Source organism: Vanessa atalanta, chromosome 14, assembly GCF_905147765.1.
Source record: "Vanessa atalanta chromosome 14, ilVanAtal1.2, whole genome shotgun sequence".
NCBI lineage: Eukaryota > Metazoa > Arthropoda > Insecta > Lepidoptera > Nymphalidae > Vanessa > Vanessa atalanta.
The window spans coordinates 9,310,360-9,337,433 of record NC_061884.1 but is presented as its reverse complement, the minus strand read 5'-3'; the positions used below and the strand labels follow the sequence as shown (position 1 = coordinate 9,337,433).

General features: G+C 30.6%; 1 protein-coding gene across 1 annotated transcript in view; it reads left to right on the top strand.

The window, feature by feature from the left end:
• LOC125068861 (connectin-like) overlaps positions 1-27,074 on the top strand; it is a 60,380-nt gene that overhangs the window by 811 nt on the left and 32,495 nt on the right. The gene's annotated exons all lie outside the window — the stretch shown is intronic.

Sequence of the window (27,074 nt, the reverse complement as noted above, 5' to 3'; positions counted from 1 at the left end):
TTATCTCAAAATAGTATCTATGACTTATTTTCTCGATTTTTGAAAATATTTCAGAACCGTCTACTTCAAATTGTTTTGATTTAAAATATACATAGATAGACTTCTTTAGAAATTTTTAAAGCCTGTTTCTTATCTAAGGGTAGAATTTCAAAAGATTTCTACGAGTTTACTTCATAAAAAAATTCTTATTCTACGAGTTCATCTTCCTCGCTTCGTAGTTTCAGTTCAGTTTCACTTCTAAGTAACTATCTAATTGAGAAAAATATGAGAACGATTTTAGTATGATTCTAAACTGCAGGTTATATGAGATTTGTATGGGGTTTGAATATACAATAATTGGTACCAAAGCAAATTTTATGTTTAGGAATAGATAATATAGATAATATTTATAAGAGTATTTTAAAAATGTTACAACTGTAATAATTAAAAAAAAAAAGAAATATTTTAGTGTGTTTCATCGTATTTAATACTTCAACATCGTCGTCTCCTCTTTGGGCGACAATAGTCTAAGGTCTAAAGATCTTAATCCTTTATCATTATATTCTGCAAATTAAAAAGTAAGAGTATGTCTTTTTGAATCAAGCGATCGATATACTTATTATATCGACGGACAGATTGTGTAATATATATAAGAGAATAATATTTGTTCGGAAGATAATTGTCCTTCAGCCTGATTACTAAAAAGTGATTAGTGAAAATGTTAAATATTATTATGAATATACACGCTATATATTCGTTTACGAAATAGGTCATATATACTCGCATTTTTATATGTACATTGTACAGTCACAGCAAAAGTACTGTAAGAACAAAAAAGTTTTTTTAATAACGAGATTATTTCATAAACATACGCTACAATGTATGTAGTTTATCCAACTTTTCTGGATTTACTGAATATTTTTATCGTAGTCGGGTTTTAACTTCTCATAACTTTAGAGCTTGTTTTACTTCAGCATCAACGTGATAAATTCATTCCCAGCTTTCGTGCTGCTATCCGCAGCGGTAATGTATTCCATGCAAATAAAATGACATTCCAAATTGAATTTAAAGTTCTTTAACATGTGAGTCAATTTGCTTTAAACGTTTTTTGAGATAAATTTTAACTTGTAACAGGGCTTGTTCTAGTGTATTTGAGTAGTCAAACACTGACGAACATTTCCGTACGTGGTCACAAAGTAAAGGCTTCAAAGCAGATACAATTTGTACAAATGCTGTAATGGTTTAAAATGTATGTTATAGTTTTTCCGTATGACTTTTATCTTTAAAACAGTGTGTAAAACATATACTGAAGTCTGTTTTATTAGGACCTTACGTCTACGTATCTCATAAAATTAAATACAGTTATTATAAATAATCAATATAGCATTTCAGTCGGAAATGGACCTTCACAAAAAGATGGAGATATCTATGATTCAGATTATAATAATAAAATTTTTGTTCTTTTGAACGTGTGTACAACTTGATTTTTGCGTACGACGAAAAATTATAACTTCTAATCAAAGTTCAGTATACCTATTCTGTAAGAACAAGCTTGAAATTAAATGCAGAATATAACCGCGAATTATTAGGAAGTAATTTGCGACATTGGCTAAAACTATAACATAAAATAAAATAAATAAATAAAATCACTGTAAGTCGATTTTTAACATTTCACATGTAAGATGCGAAGCGAGTTTTCACAGAATAGCACTGTAGATCCGGCTTAGTCCGTCTGAGTTTTTGAAGAGCTAAATTTGTTCTTGTATTTATTTCTTTACATCGATAAAGTAAAACATTCGAACGTCAATTTTATGCTTTGGAAGTAAATCTGTGATATAATATATATGGTAATGTTAAATATATAAATCGTACTCGGATATTTATTTACATATGAATTATTAACATTAAGTCCTTAAATATATACAAATATGAATTAAACATAGTTACTGTATATATCTTGATCGCGTGGTGGCAAGAATGCTAGCAACATTTCCCCGCTGAATCTTAATTCTGATCCTCTGGACAAAAAATAAACCAGCCCTCCTGTCACCAGTAGAGGCAATAAGGCGAGGTGATATATTTTTAATTAAACTTTTTGCACTAATACTCCAAGGGCCAAGTGTTTCAACAGCAAATGGGACCAAAAGTAATTTAACATAAGACACACACATATCGAGTCGTAATTATTGGTCAAACCAAATATGTTATGTGCTCTTTCGAAACATAGCTGCTATTTCTGTAGATAGCAGGCCTTTTATACAGAACTGTTCTAAACCTCAAAATGCACATACTGGTTTGATAATGACGATTTGTCCATAATCCATATATACTGGAGTCGCAATAGAGCTTAACATCTTTGCGCATCGTTGAGACATTTATGGCCTGTTATATCTAGCTTACCTATGCTGGTATACATTGTAGTATTTTCAGTTGTGTTATGTTATATGTATAATGTATTGTAAGAGGAGTAAAGATAAGCAAAACGTTATATTTACGTGTCCCATATGATTTGCTATTACAGGGCCGGACCGTAAGCTTAGGGGGCCCTGGGCTAACACTACTTAGGGGCCCATCTAAGACATATCTGAACGTGGACTTGAATTAAATTAATTGAATGGAGTTTGATTATTTGTAGGACTCGCAGGGCCGCAAACCATACGATATGTTTAATTTGATAAAGTTATGGATTATTTCTCATTATTGTCTATTTTTGACTTTGACTTGACTTAATTGGGGCCCCCTTGAATCCACAGGGCCCTGGGCCAAAAAGCCATATGGTATATCCGGTCCGGTGCTAATAGCTCTGATATATTATGTACTATAAACAGTTCTTTCAATATATCTTTATTTATAATACAACATTGTTTTACTATCCACTTTAATTTACCTTCCAAAGTCCTGATAACAACAGTCGACATTCAAAGGGCCATTTTTTCTTGAAATCATACTATTGTTCAAGATCTCGATATTGCGTCAATTTAATGTCAAAGTTGTTTACTTGTTTCTATTCCTCGATTGATTTTAATAGGCTTAAGGCTATAGACATAATAAAGGTTATTTAAAATTGGCTTGATCATTTAATCCATCTAGTTTCTAAATTTAATAAGCTTGTTTTATTAAACGACTTAAAAAAAGACAAAATTCTCAATTCGATTTAAAAATTTCTTTTTTTTTCAGTTGGTCACATTAAAATTTGAAGACAATACAATACAAATACGGGAAGAAATATTTTATCGAATTTAGTTAATTTTTCCAAAAATTTTATATTATCATTGTCAACAGTACGAAGTGCGTAAACGTTTCTCAATCAGTTGAATGGAACGGGTTTAAAATGCAGTTACAGGAATTGACCCACGCATACACAAATAACGAAAGCTTGTGAGTTGTACTTAGAAACAACACCCAATTTTCGAAATATATTTTTGTATGAGACACGTATACGTCTCATTTCACATTTGCTAAATCACTTTTTTATGGTATAGGTTGATGGACGAGCAGATGATGCCACCTGATGGTAAGTGGTCGCCACCGCCCATAGATAAGGGCGCTGTAAGAAATATTAAACATTCCTTACATCGCCAATACGCCACCAACCTTGGGAACTAAGATGTTTTGTCGCTTGTGCTTTTAGTTACACTGGCTCACTCACCCTTCAAACCGGAACAAAACAATAGTGAGTACTGTTGTTTGGCGGTGGAATATATACTTTTCTGTCTGACGTCATCTCACAAGTAACATTCTTTCCAGCCATATCGTCTTTCACACAATCCATCCATCGTTTCTTTGGTTGTTCCCTACCTCTATATCAATCCACGTCCATGCTCAATAACATGGCCCTCATTCCTCCGCATAACATACCATACCGTGCGCCATTTGATAGTACTTGATAGTAATTGGACATAAGATATAATTTTCATACATTTTCATGAAAATTAATTTCGTAGTTTTGGCAGATAAAAATTTATGTTTCAACTTATTGGCTACGATTTATTATTTCGATTAATCAGAAGAATTGTAACAATATAATATTTGAAACAACATGATTGAACGAAAACAAATAATAAATAATTTAATACTTAAGAGTAAAACTATTTCTTTACATGATATTGGATATTGAGATTGATAGTTAGGTTAGGTTAGGATATATACATTGATTGGATAGTCAAACGTCGTTTCAGAAAAAAAAAACGTCACCAAAGTGAGTTAATTATTTTCAGAAGGCCACCCGTACAATTTCGATTAATTTTGTTAATTAAAATCGAATGGTTTGACGGCGATTGTTTTAAAATATTATAATTTATCTATAACCTTCCTATAATTTTTAGGTGAAATATTAGATATATTTAATACTTTATTTTTATGAAAAATTAATAAAGGTAATCACAGACAGAATCATTCTATCATATTAATATTATAAAGTGAATTATACTGAAGAGAAGGTTTGGAGCTTACTCCATCACGCTTCTGTAATGCGGTTTGGTGGATATACATGTGGCAATTTTTGTCTGACACGTTCAGGCTACTTCACAATGTTTTCAATCGACGCCAATCACTAGATGAATTACAAAAACAAATTAAGCATAACAAATTTCCGTTACTTTAAATATTTTAACCAATTAGCTCAGCATACATAAAACTGCTAATACAATTGATACTATACATAGGCTCTATCGTATTAATATGTTGTATAGTTTTTGAGATATTGCTTATAATCGAAGTGAAAATTGTAGGCCCAATTCCTTTCAAAGCGTAAGCTGCCCCAACTATTACACAAAAAAAAAACGATACCTATTTGTGAAATTCGTAAGTCTCTTCAAAATATCTTAAAAGATGAACCTATCTCAGGAGATAGCAATCTGGATTGACCGAAGTTCAGGCTCAGGACCAACGTCGTTACTAAATACTAAACTTCGGCTTCGGATTACTGCTACTTAGAATTTGCGGCAGTATAAGCAAACCACTACACCAACAAAGCAGCCATGTCTACTATACAATATTGATGTAAAATTAGTAAGTTGTTAAACGTACAATGGTATCGTGCAAAATCTAGAATTGGATTTAGAAGTTCGGGTTAACTTTATCAAGTGCAATGCTTCGAGCGCTTGAGGTAATGTTATTCGGTCTTAACGTTTAGAATAACTTTGTTCAGTTTATTCTATTTGGACGGCGAAAAGTATTTTTTAAATCGAAGAAAAAATCTATGTATGTACCAATGTGTGTATTTTTAAACAATACAATAAATTATTTTTTATTTTTTAAATATTAGTGAAGCATCTCATAACAAAATGTTAATAGACTTCGTAAGTGAACTACTAAAGATCCAATTGTAATACTATATTCCACAACAGAAAGATCGACAGATTACTATAGACCATGAAACCTTAATATACGTATGTGATAAAACTCGATGTCTCGATTTAAATCTACAGTTCGATACTACTATTTTAAAGAGGTAAAATTTGTTTGATGGTGTATGTAGTGCAATCTTTGGTACTTAAAAGTCAATTCTAATACTTTTTTCACTGGTAAAAGGTAAATTATTCCTGAGTGCATAAATTATATCGTATTTATATCATATCGTTTTATTTATGAATACATTGCACCGTGCAAACCCAAGGCGCATTGCTAGTCTGCAATATAATATACAAAAAGCTGAGTGACCCTGAAACGTCGCATTGACAAAATTATTTAGAATATCCCTAATATCAATCAACACAAATAATTTATTTAAAAAAGTCGAGTAGAAAATATAAAAGGGTAGGTAAAAAAAGGTCTAAAAACTTTCACATGAACCATTATCCTTTTTTATCCAAAGAAATTTAAATAAATAACTCAGACGAAATCGCAGACTACCTAGACCAACTGAAATTGTGTATTCTGCTATAAAACAAGTAAATATGCAAATCGTGACGTCATGAATTCGTCATTCCCGTAGGCGTAAACGGTGATATAATTAGCGTGTAACCATCAATTTAGAAAGGGCTTGTAAACAAACAAACATCGTTACTTTACTTACGTACTTACTCATTGTTTGTTCAACCTGATTAAAAACTTGTTGCTTACAAACTATTTAGATGTTCATTTGGATTTTGGAAGAGTAAATTAACATAACCCGAGGAAACATATTGTTTTAACGTGTAACAAAATTACATTAAAAATACATTAGGTAATTATTTAAGGTTTAGTAGCTTCGAAAGGGACTTAATTTTGCGTCGGACATGTTAAATTTTAGGGATTGATGATAGTGAAACTGCGTAATATAATTTTGCGTTTATTTATTTTAGAAGGGTAGACTAATATCTGGGACATTTGACGATACATGTTCATTGTTCACTTATGTCCATAAATACTAGCAGTTGCAAGAAGTACAAATTAGTTATTCATCGACTGATAAAATATAACATTTATTTTATTTATAGTGACTGACTTACTGTTCAAACACAGAAAATAAAAAAAAGTGCCTAACGCCAATAAAGTTTACATATCAAAAATATTGTTTGGCGGTAGAATATATCATGAGCGAGTTGTTCATAATCAAATGGGCCTTACGCCTTACTATCGGCACAATAGGAGTTGCTGTAAGAGCCAAGATAATCGAATAGAACATATGAACATTTTGGTGAGTTTATAATTATATTTGTGATTATAATTCATCTTGTGTTCAGCTGTGAAGGATGACATCCCGTTCACACTAACCGTATCTTGAGCCTGCAATTTTCAGTTAAGATTTACGTGTCCTAGACAATGGACCAGCTCGCTTTTACAAATATACAAAGTTTCAAATCACAAATCCGAGTGAGAAGATTTTTTTTACTGAAATTTATCGTATTTTCTTACGCTGACATCTAATAAATACTACAAGTAATTTTAAAACAGGGTTCATTTCTCTTCGAACGGCTTTTTAACGTTAAAAATTTGAAATTTTTAGAATTTTCATGAGTTTCATTGGCTTTGAGATGATGATGATTTAGATTTTTTTTCAATTTAATCTACATTGTAATTATTTAAAATAAAAACTTCTCATAATATATATTATAATATATAATATATATTAAAATATAGATAAAATTGAAAAAAATATATAAATCATCTTTTACTATAGGTACTCAAAGCGAAATGATACTCATGATAATTCTAAAAAATTCAAACTTTTGAAGCAAACTCAAAACTGCATCGGAAATAACCTTTGTATAACAAAATAAGCGTGGATTTAAAGTGAAAATCCTTACCCCTCTAAGAAAATAAATCCCAGCATCCGATATAACCTTCCAACAATGTAATCAACATTGTAATTATTTAACAGCTTGTGATCGAAGTTAATTCTAAGAACTAACATTTTTACATAATTCTCATATAATGCTTGTTAATAAAAACATTATTATTTTATTAATATTACTCTTATTGTATATATATAATAAATGAATTTATTTTAACATAAAATATAATAGCGTATGAATAATGGTTTTGTGTGAAACGACCTCGATTCTGCTAGATTAGTATCATTTGCGAGATATCCGTTAGCGAGGTGTAGGATGCTGATGAGGTCGACTTGACCGTCAAAGGACATTTTACATCATAACTTGTCTACAGTGTTATCTAGTATAATTTGTCTTTTGTCTTTGACTCACAAGTGTATGTATTTAATACAGAGTAAATATATTTATATTTATGTTCTATTTACTACTTTTGTATTTTTTTTATTTGTTATGTAAGTAAAAATTTCCATGCAATTGTCATAAAATCAGTAAATTAATATAATTTAAGTAAGAGTTTATTTCATACGTCATATTGTAAAGTAGAGCAGAACAATTGGAGCTTATTGTACTACGCTGCTCTAATGCGGATTGGTGGCTGGTTGCACACCTGCTAGAATTAGATCCTATAAAAGTAGGTTCAATACGATTTTTTTCTTAGCCGCGGAGCACGAGATGAATTATAAACTATGACTTAAAAAAATATATATGTATATGCTTGTGGCGGTTCAGTGATGCTTGCCTGAGTGTTTAGCCGCTGTCTTTGGTTAATATTCACGTCATAGCCTCTGGGCTATCTTTATTCTTAAACAAATTAAGTTAAACCTACATTTAATATATATATATAAAGACCGGCAACTCACGTGCAGGCCCCCCGGTGTTGCAGATCTCCATGAGCGGTGGTAGTCTCTTTTCATTAGGTGAGCCACCTGCTCGTATGCCATAAGAACATATATATTTGAGATTTTATTTACTATAGTTAAAATAATTGATAATAAACAATGATAGCATGAACTGCTGCACTTTAAACGCAGTAATATAAACAAATAAACAAAAAGCCGCGAATGAGTGTGCCACCGCGATAAGAATTAAAAAGAATTACGCAATTAAATACATCCATTCATTGCACCGCAGCAGAGAATTTTAATTAAAAGTGTCCGTTATGGAACTGCTGGAATTTATCATGCATTCGTTTTCATGAATTAGCTTGACCGAATCACATAAAAAATAACGCGGGGTCAATTTATCTCATATACATACATATAAACATTCGTGAAGTCCAATATATGTACCTCCCCCTTTTAATTTTATAATGATAGTAATGTGTAATGGTTTTCTATCGGTACGTATCGTAATACGATAGAAAATTTTTGACTTTTGACATCAGCTGAAATAAGAAATTTCTCGTAGGAAAGTTTGGAATTTTTTCGTTTTAGTTTAGACGGTTATTCTATCTGTTGTCAAAAGTCAAAAATCTTTATTCAATATTGAAGTGTTACACTTGCTTATTGATAGTCAAAAATCTACCACGATGTGTATGACTATATAAAATTTATGTTAATTTCTATATAATTATTATTAAATTTCTATATATACAGATAAAAATTAAAAATAGTTACTGTATATATCATGACTTATTATAAATTTCTTCTTAAGTGATTCCGGTTAACGAAAGCAAATTATTATTAAAGATTTAAAAGGATAAAGAAGATTACGAGAAGGTCATTATAGGAAGGCTGGCATTATATGTTACTTGATATCTTTCGACCCAGACGGACTTGTTGTAAATGCTCGTCTTGGAAGGTGCCTCCCACAATATATTCTACCGCAAAACTATAAGCAATACTTGGAATTGTTGTCTTTTAGCCGGTTTAAAGGGCGAGGTACTTACATATAAAATCTTAGTTCCTAATGTTGGTGGCGCATTGGCGATGTAGGAAATGGTTAATATGCCTCCAACTGATGGTAAGACATCATCCAATGGTAATGACTTACCGTCAGTGGGCTCATTTGTTCGTCCATTTACCTATATCATAAAAAAAAAACAAAGCCTAACTATTAAGTAACGTGTTTATTCACTATTTATTATTGTGAAGTGTATTAAATAATATAATACATTAGTAATTAAGTTATTTTTTCTTTATCATGAAATTTCTAAGAAACTCGCTAGAACTAACTATAATCAATCTTTTGTCCTTTTACATAAAAAAAAGTTCTAGACTTTGACAAGAGAAAAAAAAATAAACAAAAAGTCCGAGGTAGTGCTAGAACTTAACAAAGTCGTCGAGGATAGTTGGTAATTACTTCGGTTTCAAGTTACAGCGACGATACTTGGTAATTATAATAGACTTAATATCCTCTTAGTAAGACATTCACTAAGCTCAGCTTCATTATACGAGCAATCTACGGGGCGTTGGGTAGTTTCAGGAACATATATTAATAGAACGAAAACTATTCACGCAATTTTAGCTGAGATTCCAAGTGATTAAAGGTATTATTCTGTGACGTAAGAGCCGACTTCATTTTCAGGTAGTAAATATGATTTACAAGATTATTATCAGGGGATTTGAGGGTGAAATTTACGACTTTAATCGAACATTTGTTCATTAGTTCATATCCCGTGTGACCCTTTGAATGCTTGAGACGTCAAGTGGATACCGTTTTGGATATCTCATATTTTGTTCAAGTCATGTTTCTCACGGACTATAATACGAACTATCGTCTGTTTAGAATCAAGGAGTTTAAATTGTCATTTTCATAAATCTATTCATAGATTATGTATCATACAATAATATAAATTCTTATTTAAAATATAGTAGTATATATAAGTACAGTGAACGAGCAAAGATGGGACTTTAATCATATTTATCTAAACTTTTAAGATGTTTTTTCGGAATGCTTCCGGAAATGCCCACGCTATAATATATTGATCTTCACTAGACAAACCGTATTTACTAATATTATTATATTGTAATATATAACAAAAGAATAAAAAAGCGTTGCGGAGATAGTTGAAAACATATTTTGTAGAGATATATTAAGATTGAAACCGATATTAATAATATTATTATTTAAAAAAGTTATGGAATAAGCCTCTAATATTACACGTGCGAAGACAGGGCTTGTGAATAATTACGCTTAATTCCATTTTCAAAAATGTCTGTGTATTTTGTTACATATCTCATTGCCTCTTTTGATTCGAAAGAATGTCTTTACATTAGCTATTGGTCATATTCTTCCCGTCTTATAAAAATACGATTATAACAATGAATGTCCCGCAGAGTTTTATTGTTATTCTTACCATTAACTAAATTGAATAAATAAGAATCTGTAGAAAACCTTTATTAACCTTTACCTAGAAAGTCGTATATATATTCAATAATATTTATAATAAATACACCTTAAAGTAGTTATCATTACAATCTTTTGTTACATTTAATTAATTACACGAATCACGAATCTCAGTGATAATACACTTTAATTTGTATCTTGTATATTAGTGATAAACATGAGTTTCTGGTGAAAATTACTTACACGGAGTTTGAGCAAACAATACATAGAAACAAGGCATAGCAACCATTCCAGTTAATGCTTATAGTGTTGTATAACAACTTGCAGAATCCATCTTACGTTAGATGAACGTTTCATTTTGTGTTGAGAACCAATATTATTAACTAAACTATTTACCTCTAGTTTCTGAAATTGTGATTAAAGTTAGATAAACTGATTTGAATTTAATCTGAATTGTCATTGGTCGGTGGCAGTAAATCGCGTAACAGTTGACCAATGAGCGTTCATTATGTAAATAAATTAGTTAATCTGACTTTGATCATAATTTAAGAAACTGTAATGGCGATTAGATTCAGCAAACTAATATGGTATCGTTCTAAGCTCTCGTTATTCCAAGGGTTAATATAAGCGTGTACTTATACATATAAGTAGACACTTGAAACTATGAAGCATTTATGAAAATTAATATTTAATACAAAAAGTAAATAAGCATTGCTGGACTAAGGTTTCCACCTTTCGAGGAGAAGATTTGGAGATTACACTAACGCTGCAATGCGGATACGCATGTAACAGATGTTCCTCCGACACATGCAGGCTTCCTCAACAATCACGTACGCTAACCAATGGACTATTAAAAAAACTGAAAGAAAATGTGAAGTCTTAAAAATACAACTGAATTATGTCCTTATAGGTGATTTTCCGAAATGTATTCTTCAGTACTGTCGTGTATAAATTCAAATGCGCTATGCACATTGATAATATTATTTAGCTGTGAAAGCACAGCTGGGAATTAAGACCTTACTTCCCACGTAACTTATCGACAGCTTAATATTGAGATTCATATATAATTTAAGCTGAATGATTTGTTGACCTACATGCAGTGTCCCAGTTAATAGCTTCTTCCGTTTGTTAGTGTATTTTTACTAACATCACGCAAATAGAGGAAAGAATTTTAATGCAGGAAATTGGAACGTCCAATATCTTCCGTATGCTCGATTTTATCACGTGTTTAATTTTACGCCTTGCTGTACCCAGGTATGTGCTCGATATTTGTAAAGCTATTTTGATCTTTAATATCAATACGGTAAAAACTATATTGCGATAATAATATTTATATTGGAAGCGTATTACTAAAGGCAGGAATAATCTACGCCTCGATAATTGATATAATCGGGGACGTTAGAAATTTTAATATAGAGTTTTGAAATTGCATCACACATTTCGAACTGCATAGAACCTTTATGAATAAATTTGATCGATAATAACTTTTAACATTCATTTTAAGTGTAAAGTTGTCAGTAGGTCTTGTTTCTAGACTTTTAGGTCAACATTTCTGCTTTTGTCACAATCTCACAGTTAACGAGGTACTTCGTGATGTCACTGTCGGGTTAATTTTTTTTTGTATATAAGTAATGAATACTAAAAATAAACGTATAAGTTTAAAATAGTATAATTTTTATTTAAATAATAAATATCTTCGTGTGAATAAAATGTGAATTCTTAATCAACTGTTATTCCGATTCTCACTAACTCATGAAACTCACTGCGATTCTCACTCGTGAAATGTTGAAAACTAACCATGTTGCTGTCATACGCTATTTTGATGTATGTATCGTTTAAATATGCTAATTGTTATAGTCAACGTCGTTACATCATGGCGTCTCACGATCGCTTCTGCTGTGAGTTTCGAGTTTCTTTGTAAATAATAGCTCTGATTTAAAGTAGATGATTGAAATGAATGATTGAATGAAATAAGTAGTGGGATTTTGTTATTCGCTTTGTATCTCACTCGTGAAATGTTAACAATCGACTTACGCCATTTTGATATTGAGGTTTTACATTTATTACTATTACAATAAATATCACATTCTGACATTTTAGGCTTCTGCTGAGTCTTTTGCGTATTACTCTCAGTTTCGAGCTACTTCTTCTGCTTATTTTAGTCATAATCAAACAATAAAACTAAAAGGAAGGAATGATATCTGAACCTAAAAAACAATTGATAAATGAAATGAATTAGAATCAATCATCTCATATATGTTTTATTCATATTTAATTTAAGATTAGAACTATATTAATAATAATTAAATAGTTAGCACATAAAAAAAAAATTCTTTGAATTTTATAGAATACCATATTGTTTATGATAAAGATATTTAATTAAGACTATGTTTTAATTACGGAGTCCATTGTACCTCTTAACGTCCGGAGCGGAGAAAATGCATTATTATGGAAAGATTTTAATTTAAAAGATGATGAAATTATTGCCCAATTTTTTTTGTGTTAGTTTATATAAATAGAAAGTGTAACACATACATATTAAGTGTTACTTTTTCCCAATTATATTATGACGTCATCATAAAACACACATATTTACAGTGTAAGTATTTTCAGCTCGAAAATAATCTATAAAAGTCTTGTTGTTTTTTTTTTCATAAGTTCTCTGTCATACCTTAACTATTTAAAATATTAGGAGAACTATTACCGAGAACTGTGTCAGAACAATTTAACTTCCTTATCTGCATTCCGATGAGACAAATGTTTGTTTAGCGTGTCAATCTTTTTAACAGACCGACCGACGCAGGAAGCTTGTGATATTTTATATTCCTATGTCAGAGAGATACGTTGTCGTTAATACATAATATAAAATTTCTATTCAAGAGGAAATTATGAGTAGCTATAACAACCGTAGCATAAATATTTGTACAATAGGATATCTAATAGGTATTAATTTTTTTTGATTTCGTTTTTCCATACTTTGCAAAATTTGTTTGGGCTGTTCTGACAAAATTTACTGATATTGTACTATTAACTCGAACAAACTGCTTGTAAGGTAGCTCGGGCGATACCCTTTCGGCAATAAACGCTGTCGAATGGACGTTTTTATAGATCATAAATATCTTGGGGTCGGGACTCTTATATTTTGTAGAGACATTTCGAAACACATCCCAAGTGATGTGATGTGTATATTAACTGAAGTTATTGTATAATGTAATACTGATTTGTTTTTAAGTATAGGGAGGAAAAGAGTATCGAAAACGCTACTTGATTGTATTATAAACTTGTTTTCACTTCTGAGGGGAGGAGTCAGATGATATATCCTTTTCTGAAACCCTGGTAACTTGTACGCAAGATTTCATGACAAATTATAAGAGAAGTTAAAATAAAAATCAAAATATTCTCTATTCAAGTGGGCCCATAAAAGCACGTTTGAATAGTCATGTTACACTGGTGAATTAAATCCAAACCACGGGTTGAGAAAGTAGATTCTACCGAGAAGACCCGGCAAGAAACTCAGTAGTTACTCTTTTAGACCATTTTAATTACAGAGTAGGTCAGTAAAGTACAACAATTTTTTTATATATCCTGCCTTGAAATTAATAAATACTCAAATAGTCTATGCTTTTGAATCTTTGCTAGTATAATCCTGTATTGAGTTTTAATTTTTTAATAGGCCAATTTAAAAATAGCTGTGGAATTATTATATAAACGAATACCATGTCCCTGAAATTGTAATTGTTGTAGATGTATTAATTTTGCGAGGTCGGTTAAGATGTGAAAGCGTAATAAAAATAAGATTAACTCATTTTTGCTTGTGAACATTACAGATATTTATAAAAATGACCCCTAAGGTCAATGACAGGTATCATTAATGTTATTTTTGGGCTATTCATTGAAGACTATTGAGAAAACGATCATAATTCATAAATTTATATAAGAGTTTCTTAATTTTTTGATCAAAAAAATATTTTATATATCAATACGGTTTTTAATATGGTTTAAGTAATATTAATAATTTGTTATTAAAACCATCCTGTATTTGTACTAGACGAGTTATCCAGATATGTAATAGTATATTTCACGGAACTACTTAAAAGTCTGCGAAGTTACAACATAAGCCTTAAAACTTTGACGAAACTTGCTGTAACTTTATGTAACTTTAAGCTACCGCGTACCCTCTTAACGTATTATGTGTATAAAGATATTCCAAAAGATGTATCCCCTAAAAGATTGAAATGTACCGTAAAAATGGCAGTCTCTTAAGTTTTCTTTGAATATTTTATAGACATACCTTTTTATAAATACTCGCTACACGTCCAGTACGCACGCGTAAAATGTGTTCTTGTTTCAAAGAATAAATACTTTATTTCAAAACGACCTTTACCATTTTTACCTCAAAACTTTGTTATTTCCAATAAAGAAACATGTGCTCCAAATTTCTAGAGTCAGAAGCTTTTGGATGTGCGTTAACAAATTTCAAGTCAGACGATAATAAGTATAGATTTAAATTGATGTTTTGTCACAAGCGTAAATGTTAATTGAGTTATTATTATTGTCAAAGTTACAGCATTATTTGTATTTGAAGTAGCAGTTTAGTAACAAGTTGGTTAAGTAATACTAATTTACAATTAATCTTGTGGCAATGATAAATTCTATGCAATATAAACTTCTTAAAATACGGTAACTGTAGTAACCGGTTTACTATTGATCTTAATGGAAAAGGTAAAGACCACGTCTTTGTCTCGTTTAATTGAAAAAAACTTTCGTAGATTCTGTTTTTAATTGTTTACAATTTTTAAATGTACATTATTTATGAAAAAAATGTCCTGAATTTATTGCCACTTTTATCCGAAATAAAAAATATAGATCGTATCTTTTATTTATTTCGTAAAATGATAATTCAAAAGTGTTTATTTTACTTGAATAAACTATATTTTGATTTAAAGAATGCTTTTTTAATGATAAAACAATTAATTTACATTATTATTTTACGCAGCACTATCATCAAACAATTTCGAAATAATATGTATTTTTATTCTTATATAAAAGAAAGAAAACATGAACTCCCTTAGTATTCCTTAAATAAGAAACTGAAGGTCATCGTGTTATGAATTTAGGATATATCTGAGGAATTGCGACAGAGTGTTAGCTAAGATATAAACAATGTTCGTAAATAAATAAATACCAACAAGATGTACGCAACATGTTGAAACCGTGCGTTAACTGTCCGTGATAAACTACGGATATAATGCGGTTCACAGAATCTGTAACACTGAGTTAAAATTAAATGAAAACGACTCGATAGGGTATTGGGTCATGTGAGTCATTACGATGTCATTTAATCAACTCTCATGGCTACAAATACTGATTAAGATTGACGATCAGACTGAAACTTCTCTCAATATGTTTGCGCTTTACTGCATTGAATTTAACTGGCAGACCATTATTGGAAATAGCTGTTGGTTAGGTTTGGTTCGAATCACGTTCTTCAATATCCGGCAGTGATTTTGAATTATATTCACCCGAACCGCAATCGACGATCACTGTCAACCTATTGCTCGTTGGATACTCCCTGCATCTTTGATATGGGCCTATTGTGGTAAACGACGGCAAATTTTGAAGAAATGAAAGCCTAAATCTTCTGGTTCTGTTGGTGGAATCTTTTGGTGGTGGGAAGAAAATGTATATATAGTTACAAGTAAGTTTTGTTTATTTTTCTTAGTTACATTAGTAGATTTTTATCCATTAACCCTTATCTGCTTAATATCACTCAATTGAACAAAAAGCATATTTAGGGCTAAAAACTACTTTTTCAGTCATAAATTAAAAGTCTTTGATAAACATTATAAACACAAATTAAAGTAATCGGTGCCAAAAAATCGGAGCATAGAATGGGTTAATTTTTTTAAATGATACTACTAGATGGCGCGGCGATTTCACCACCAGCCCCTTCATTTGTTATTATAAATCGTCTTTTTGACCTATTTTCGTTCTTGGTATGAAACGGCTTACAGAACATTAAGCAGTGCATAATGCACTAAAAATATGTAACGAATCTACTGTTTCTCTTTCGGAAGAATTCTCGTTACAGTTTCAATTTAATAAAGGTGATTATAATAATTTTTCTAGTTTGTTCTGGTCAACGTTATGGAATATTTTAGATTCATTTTTATTCTAAATCCTCTCTTTCATTTTTGAATTGTAGTAATCCTCATGCTGTATTTAATTTTCTCTCTGTAGTGAAGACTAAATTGAATAGAAGACCGCATTTACTGAAATATTTTTACGATATGAGCTCTCGTCAACCAGAATTGGAACATTGTTAAGCTTCTTAGACATTTTTTATTTTTCACAGAAGAAGCGAAGTTTGCGTCATCGAAGCATTTTGTTTCCAAATGTTATTTGAGCCTAGATGGCTCAGTGATTAGGATAGGAATATTTTTACCGGGTTGAATTTTCACGTGCTTAATATTTGATTATTCACATAACATAGTAAGGAAACCTGCACGTGCCGCACTTACTTTATCCTTATGTGTATCTGCACTTTTATCGTCAGGTAGAATAAGCACTCAAATTCAAAACCTTTCATCACTATAGAAGCATTTCGCTTATTTATTGATTGTCTAAAACAATCAACCTAAACAATATCCCTTCAATAGGGAAGGAGACTTAAGCCCAACTGTGGGACGTTTTTCAGATTGTCACTATAACGTTTCCAGTTGATTATTTTAATGATAATTTAGTCATTTATAAACTGTTAACTATAAGTAACTGTAATAGCTTTATAGTTGGAAACACTTTACAGCTATCCCAGTGACCTGTTTCGGTCACTCGTAAACCCTAAATTACGTCAGTCAAATTTTACGATTCCGCACATGATTATTAGTGACTGCGGCTGTGGAGTTTGCTGTGACAACATTAATTAGGGCATCAGTAATTAGTCAACAGATATAAATATTGGATTAACATCTAGATATGTTTTAAGTCGTGTTGATACTGCAGGTATTAAGTTACCATCAATCCAATTTATTATGTAGGATTTTCTAGTCTTTTTTGTACTTATCTGTTAGATTGAATGTAATTGTATTTTACAAATACTACAGATAATTTGTTTAATTGATGCTGTAACTACTGAGCTTCTTAGTTTGTTTGCGAATCTGCATTTCGTACAGGTGGTACCTTTATACAATTATAATAGAACTAGATGAAAACGTGGCCTCGCTCGGGTAAAAATAAATAAAACTAAACAAATAGGGTTTATCATTTGTTAATCATCCGTAAACGTCACACATGGCCGCCCGTTGAACTTCACGTTCATTCATTGAATTTTATGGATTTAATATCGAAATATCTCAGTTATACGAATTTTGCGAATATTTGTAGTCGACTAAAAAATTTATTTATATATTTTTTAACGATCTATAATTGCGTATAGGTTTCGATTGGGTCTATCGTAGCCCAGCACGAAATTATTAATACAGAACTAATCCTTTATAATGAATGTGCTTGTAAGAACCTTGAGTTTGACTTAAGTATGTTTCTATTTTGATTTATGAATAAGATAAACTTCTTATAAAATATAATATGTATAAGCTCTCCTAATGTAATTCTACCATTGTAATCAATTTACTATTTGAATGGAATCAGGACTTAAATGTTAAGCCTGTAAACCCTCGAATACCTTCTGCTTTAGTGCGACATTGGGCACTATTTCTTCGGACATGCGCAGGCTTTCGTACGTTTTACTTCTCTTCTAGACAAGAGTTAAATTATGAATTATTAAGCATATGAAAACTCAAGTTGGTGCCGGAATGAAACTCGCAATCTTCGTTTATGATCCACGTGTTATAGAAACTGGGTCATCTTAGTTCGTAAGTTAAGATTATTGATGATGAAAGAAAAATGTCTATGGACGGAATCACTTACCATCAGGTGGACCATTTAATCGTCCGCCTACCTAAATAATGTAAAAAAGTAATAGCACTTTTGAATCGTCACGTAACAGTGTCGAATTAAATGTCAAGCTACCACCGGTTCGAAAGTAAGATTCTACCGAGAACTAGCAAGAAACTCAGTAGTTACTCTTTTCCGCTATTTTAATTACAAAGTATGTCTGTAAAGTACAATTTTTTTTATAGAAATACTATACTAGAAATCAATAAAAAAATATTATAATTTCAAGATACCGAGGTTCACTTTCATAATACGTAGTATTTATTTTAATTTAAGGTCCGAATTGTGAACATGTGGGTGTCAATTTTGACACATTCGATTCAACGCTTCAGATTTAGTGATCACTCTTGAGTTATGATGATGGACGTTTACGATCATTCTTTTGTTGTTGTTTCGTAACACTTCACTAATACATTTTAGAATTTATGACGCATATGTAGGCCGATTTTATATAAAAAAACAATATTTTTTATTCGTTTATTTTATTCGACCTTGCAGAAATATTGTTGAATCAAACACTCCAAGTTATTGGCTTTTGTGATAAACCAGCTGGTTTATATTTCGTCTAAAGAACGAAAAATCCGTTAAGATTATATTCTAAGGGTTACCAGGAATACTTCGGGTTAAATAAAATCAAATATTTATTATTATTCGTGAAAAGTATTTGTTGTTTTTTAAGAGAAGTATTCATTTTTATTATTAATTTAATTTATAAGAATAGAATTAGTCATTGCTCGTTTCTTTCACATCAACTTATATACATATATGACATTGTAGTGTCGAGTAATATTTAAAACCTGGTAGTGTTTATACTGGGCCTCTGGAGTCCCAAACTCTCTCTCTTGTTGAATTGCCGTCTTATCGGTTTATGAGCGTCAAAGAGAGTGCACTGGTGTTTGTGCACTTATAGATGAATAGTTTCAGTTGAGATTCAAATTCGAAATTCAAATATCTTTATTCAACATAGAAGTATAAGACTTATTAATTGACGTGTTTATTGATTGTATAAATTGTACCACCGGTCCCGAAAAAATAATATAGATATAGAATAAATATGAGAAGATAGATAGATATAGAATAGATATGAGAAGAATCGTTATGGGCGGAATCGATCAGGAATTATTCATTTCTTTTAAATTATTTAAGTATAACTTTGTATAGTATTGCCTATATGTGCAATATTTAGTTAAATCATGCAAGACATAGGTTGCCTGTTTCTATTTGCTTGTCCGGCGTCTATTGAGAATACTATTAAGTACAATAATAGTACTTAATAAATAATAGTTTTAGTTAAAGCTAAAATGATTATTTTAAATAGATTTTTTATCTGTGGAGTAGTAGTAGAGTGAGTAATGAGAGTAGAACTTCTTGTTATTAAAAAACTAGCGACCCGCCCCGGATTCGCACGGGTGCAATGCTGCATAAAAATATACTACAGAATGTACAATACTGTAGTAGATTATTTTGATCTATCTCGTAGGGTTGAGCCAGCATATGTAATGTAAGCGCAGAAAATGTGTTTATTTACGACATCACTTTAGAAACCTCTAAAATTATCAGTGTTTCTCTACTAAACTAATCAATCTATCTATTAAAAAAAACGCATCAAAATCCGTTGTGTAATTATAAAGATCTAAGCATACATAGGGACAGACAGCGGTAAGCGACTTTGTTTTTTTACTTATCATACTATGAACTGATAAGTAAAATTCATGGGCGAGTAAATTGATTAAGAATACTATATCCCAGTTGAATCACAATTTAAAAGTTGATGATGATATACAGATTTCGTTCATTATTTTAATTAAGCGTTAACAGGCTTAAATATAACGTTCATAATGGCCTACTTTGACCTACTTTTAAAGCGGAGATTAGTGTAGAAAAGGCAGTTTTACACTTATCATCTTAGTTTGCAAATGTTTTTACGTCTTTACGTTTTTTAATTTCTTGCATAAAGAAAAATAATTAATTTAAATTCTCATAAGTCATATTTTATAATTACGATTTGTTTAACGATACGCGAGCTGAGATAGCCCAGTGTTCGAACACTTGAACGTGAAACTTACCTCATGATTGTGGATTCAAATCCAGGCAAGTGCCACTGGCTTTTAATATGCTTATGTTAGTAATGTGGTGGAAAATCGTAATGAAGGGTTCATGGTCGATGAAGAAATGTGAAGTTTCCTCGTTGCGGATGTCTTCATTATAGTAACGTGGTGGAATGAGCTCCAAACCATCTCTTCAAAAGGAGATATGGTCTTAGCCTAGCTTTTACACATTTACTTTACGTTTTTTTTTTTTTTTAATATAATTAAACAACTTGACAGAATAGAATTTTTGAATTGAGTTAAAGTGTCTGCAGAAATGTTAATCACGGAATATAGCCGAACTTAAGCCATAAAAACTTTTTGTACGGTCTACAGGCGCCAATTCTCATTACGGTTACATGGGCGACGCTTCAAGTGTACTCGCGAGAAGAGGTCTTATGAAATGAAGGCATTAATGGAGTCGAAATAAATTTAAAAACGGAATAATCTTGACCTTTCATTTATGATACTTATATGTCAAATGTATTGAAGTGTGTACCTATATCGCATATTCGAGAGATTGTTATTTTTTATAGTTAAGTTGACATTTTTTTTGTTGGAAAATCACAGCTTCAGTTTCTCGAAGAAAGATAGTCTACTAAGTAGATTGCTGCATAAAAGAAATAAAAAAGAGTTTTCCCATTGCATATTGGAAATTAAGACTCAATCATACTTACCAAATTTAAACAATAATTATGGCTCAACTATCCCGGTTTAGAAAACTGACAAAGTATAAATCCATACATTGCTTATCGTTTTGTGAGTGCAAGGGAATTGAGAATGTGCTATTGTTTTTGTTAAAACCATAGTAGAATCAGTTTATTTCAAATCTTAGGTTAGCAGCAAATTAGTTATTAAAAAAGCAATTTATACTTTTAGTTAATGTTAGGAAGGTGAAATTTATAAAGCATTAGCTTATTGGCGCTGCCACTTTCAGAAGATATAAAACAAATCTATGTAGAATACACAGTATTAAAAATATATATTAAAGAAAATACATAACAATCAAAATATATGTTTTGTATTCTTAACATTATTAGTTCATATTACATAAACGCTACGAGATAAAACGCCCATAAAACCACTAGCATTAACTCGTTACATAGATATGCTGAACGTTGGTCGAAGTTTCTATCTCTGTTTTTGTTGACTCAATAAAACCATAGTCTTGTAAATTAATCCTATTGGTTGAAACACAAGACATTTCTAATTTTAAATTTCTTATATACGTTTTAGTTGAATGTATTACAAAATTTATATGGAAATAAAAATAAAAAAAAATTAAAATTAAAAAAAGTTTAGTTTGTTTTATTACATCAAAAGCTACGCTACTCAAATATATTTTTAACTGAATATCATACTTATCATACTTTTTAATATTATAATTTATATTCAATGAAATAAGAAGCACATTTGTATGCCTTGCATTGCCAAATATTTATTTCCGTCACCAATGTAGTGTTATCTGGATATGTGTGACACATGATACAATGCACAGCAATAAATAATGGAACGTATAAAAAAGTTTAGCTTATGGGCATAATTATATTAGTATTATTAATAATGTATAATTGTCAATATAAGTGTAAAGTATGTTTTTCTTACAAACAATATTCATTAAAACAAATATAAAAAATAGAAAAAAATATTACATTGATAAATTTTATTGTTGTAATGTATGTCAAAAATATTAACCCTACATATGACAAAAAATTACCAAAGGAGATAATATTAATTACTATAGTACGAATACTAAGAATAAGTTCATTATAAAGAAAGTTCTTAATTAAAACATTGATATAACGATACCGTCAAAAGCTTTAAATTGGGCAGCTACAGAACAATCAAGTCTTATTCCGAAAGCCGGGCCTACAGTTCAAAGGTTATCTCGAAACACATGTGAACTAATGTCTTTTTTACCATTACGTCATCGATTGAATGCGTTCAGAATCTTAATTTATGAATATATTTTGTTCAAAGATGACATAGGGTTTTTGTCGTTTCATGATAGATTTAAATATCCCTTACGGTTTCTAAACGTAATTTATTAATACATTTTATAAATACATTTATAAATGTTTGTACTTACAAACAATAATACATGTAATGTGTAATATGTGTATGTCGTTTGTTTATATATAGTATAAAGTATGGTATTTTAATTTTAATGTTTGTTAATCATTTGTTTCATTAATACCTTGTCTTAGCGATTTAGAGCATCAAAGTATTTTGCTTACAGTTTTTATATGGATGAAACTTGTGTCTTTAGGTCACTTTTTTCAATAACTTAGAATAAAACATTCATAGTGGTTATATACGCGACCTAGGACCCTAAATAGTTGGCTAACTCAAACTTACCGGAATTAATAATTTAATGATATTTTGTAATACATTTATTAGCGCAAATTTTAACCATCGACCATACTTTATTTTAGGTAAACTTTGCGAAACGTAAATTTTCGGTTATAATTTAATATTACTACTTAGATTTCGTCAAAGGTCTATTTAATTATATTATTAAGTGATGTATTACTATAATGTAACTAGAAGTCTAAACAAAAAATGATTGTTAATATTGTACATTTATAAATAGTAGACAAAATAATAGATAAGAACATTTTACTCATATCACGTTAATATATTGATTTTCATATAAATAATAATCCATTTGTTAGAATAATATCATAATTCATAAATATGATTTATATTTATTTAATATTTGTATGAAGCAATTAAAAACAACGATCGAGCATTGCGAAAGTTTCTGTATTATAAAAGTTAGTTACTCTAATTGAAACCTCAATAGCTCGGTAGCTCGTTTCTGTTTTCCACTGAAACTTGCCAGAAGCTTTACGTTTAGTTGAACGGGTAATATTCAGTAATTGGTAACAATGCTTTTGATATGTTATTCGTAATTGTGTTTCAAATATTCTCATATATCCTCTGTCGATATGTCGAGTGATTGTAGAGGATTTTCACCTCTATTTAGTTAAAATAGATTAATAATATAAGCTTTCATGTAGAGCATTTCTTGTTTATGTTGTTCAATGTTGAGGAGTTCCTTTGCCTGGAGATAATTATGGATTTAGGTCAGGTTATACGTACTTACCTTCAAATTGCACTGTCATCGAAACTAAATTGTTAAACTAATTGTATTTTGTTGTTGTAATTACTAATGTAAAATTTCAACTCCGTAGAATAATAGGAAGTTGTTTTATTTTTAATTGCAAGATTTGCTCTTAACATACTCATAAATTTTCCAAGTTAAGTAAAAATTATAAATAATATTAATTAATTATAAAGCTTCACGAGAAGTAATGACGTCTTCTAAACAAGTAATTCTACGAATTGATATTTCGCATAAATATGCCATTCTATATATTTATTATATACTAGTGTTTACTCAATGTCGACCAAAATCATCATTGAAAATTTAAGGAAAACATTTAATAATTCTCATTTGCAACACTGAAGTCTGTCAATACAATACAAAAAAATTGTTTAAAATTTCGAATATGGCAACTATTTTGTCTTTCCCTATTTTTATAAATAGATAGTAAAACCTTTTTCAGGATTGACCTATAACATAAATAGGATTAAAACCTATTCTTTATTTTTCCATAAACCCGAACACGGAGACACATGCTCTGATAAATTCGTTTAATCCTTATACGTCGTTACGATACAGATATAGTTTTTAACCAACTTCAAAAAAGGAGGACTATTAAGTTTTAGTTGCTCTAACGTATTTTGAAAAGGTGGTGTAAGAAATAAAGAAAGATAATTATTTATATGATAGTTATAAAGTAACAGCAACAATGTTCCGTAAAAGGTCGCCTCACCTGTCGAGGAGAAGGATTCGCTTATTCAACTTCGCTACGCCAAAGCGGATTGGTGGTTACATGGTAAGGTATATCCAGTTTCCTGTCGAATCATGATGATGACCTTCATCGTAGAGCACGCCGTGAATCAAACACATGAAAATTTGGTTAAGATTGACATAATCTACCTATTGGGCCATCCATGTCTATCGTTAAGATCTACCTCTGCTCATCGGCGCCGCACACCATGTGTTTCCTAGCTTATTGCTTTGCTTACTCCGACAATACACCATTGAGGTCTAAGAATGTATATCTCATATACCTGTTATTACACTGAATCACTCACCATTCAAATCGGGATAACATTACAGACACGCGTCGGCTTTACTTTTTACAAAACACTCTTCATTAAAGTACATGCTATAACTGCATTTATTCTAAATATAATACGTCTTGTGTTTCTTAGAAAAAACATAAAGTATGTCACGTACTCGAATTCAAGTTTAACCTTTATACTTAACAGATGTTGCTGCGAATGTTATTTTACTTTAGTTGTTTTCTTTGAAACGTCCGCTTTTGTTTTTTTATATTTTTTTGCTTTCGCATCTCCCTTGACATAAATAATACGAGGCGAAATCACCGGAATCATAAGTTAAACTTCGGTTACATCTGATTATGTGCCTGCGAACTCTTTGTTGTAGTGATCACGCTTAGTCGCTAATACGTGACTAGAGATGATTCCAATTCAGGTAAGCTTTCGTTTCACTTAGATGCGCAGGTGTGTTCGATTCCTCAGACGTAGTTTAATCCAAGTCCTTGCAATGTTAGTGCTATTATTTGTACTTCATGTGTTGTAAATTGAAATGGATAAGTAATGAAAAAAGAAACACAGAATCGTTTGAATTTGAACTTCGCTGTTTTATTTTTGAACAAATTTGACTTATTTAAATCTGTTCTCATATAGTTTAGAAATGCACGTCAATTATTATCTTTATTAACTATAATAATATGTCTAAATGAAAGGTACGTTAATTGTATTTATTTTATTTTATTTTTTATTTTTACTTTATTAGGGAAACAAACAGTACAAGTCATTCTTAAAGCTAAAGCATAAAAATTAGCACATATACCAGTAAAGTTTCCACTTATAACTAAAAACATAATAAGAGCAGAACAAAATTAATTATAATATCTAATATAATAATAATAAGAAAAAACAAACCTATGAAAAAAGGGCAAATTTGAAAAAAAAAACAAATAAAAGATCTAGGCTTTACGGTTCTAGCACAAATTTCCTGAAGTTAGCAACTGATTCTGTAAATATATCAATACTGGAAAATTTAGTGTTATATTCATTACAGACTCTATATATAAAAGAATTTCTTCTTATCAATGATTACTCTTGACTTTGTTTAGTAGAGCTTCAATTAAATAAATATACTGTAGTTTTTTGAAAATTATATTTTCAGAGAAAATCGTCTAGAAATGCTTATTAACGTCACGATATAATGCTGCTAAATACTAAATCCTTATTGGTCATTCATTCTTTTTATTTACATCTTCAACTGCCATCGGCCAATTAGAATATAGTTTAGGTAACATTAATTAATTTCACATTGATCAGCGTTTATAAAACTATTGGGAAAAATATATACACAGAAAGCAACGGTTTGTGTGACAGTTTTATCAGATGTATAGAATAAATGTTATGTTGCGAATATTGTACTACATTCTGATAACAGGCAAATATATTACTCTCTTTACAATTTATTATGGAGGAATTTAAATGAACGCGAAGGTCGCAATACAGCAAAAAGTGCGAGGTCGTATTTCATTGTACATCAACAGGAATTATAAATTAAAATGATCATCTTTTTAAGGAAACTTGACCTTTCGTAAGTAATATCGTCTTTCGAATTTCAAAATAATTTAAATGTAAGTGTCCCCAGCTATTTTGAATTTATATCTTTTTACGTTTTTGTAAACAATATGCGTGTATAAACTTTAATAGTTTGTTCAAACGTGCTAATATTTGGTCTATCTATCAGTCCAATTTGAAAAAAAAACTTTTTTGTGTTAGATAGCCCATTAATTGATAAAGTTAATAGACTATAGATTAGTTAATGTGACGCTACGACCCAGTAAACAAATTGACGTTTTTTTAATTCATTGATTTGGCTTCGCTCGCGTTTTAGGGTTCGTTGTCAGGTGTTAGGCATAAAAAAAGTAGCCTATGTCTTTCCTCCGAGTTCAAGCTTGTTCATAATAAATTTCATCAAATTAGGTTCAGCGATTTGACGGCGAAAGAGCAACAGATAAACAGACAGAGTTTTTCGCATTTATAATATTAGTGTATCTGTAAATGCACATTTACTAATTTACGAGTTTCCTCTGCATGAAGCGTGGTATTATGTGGGACTCACCGCTGCTAAGTACCTATTAAAAAACCAGTGGTCCCTCTTCGTCTCTTCAGGGAGTTGCCACGGAATTGCTTGCGCATACAACCTTGTTGACTGCCTTGTTGGTATATTGGCTGTAGATATAAGGCCGCAAATTCCGAGGTACTGGGTTCAGAACCGAAAATAAGTTAAAGCCCGAATGAAAACACTGTGTACATTCCTATACCTTGAAAATCACGTAAAGTCGTTGGTTTGTGGGAGAATAGAGAGTGCACCTGTGTTTCTTCAAGA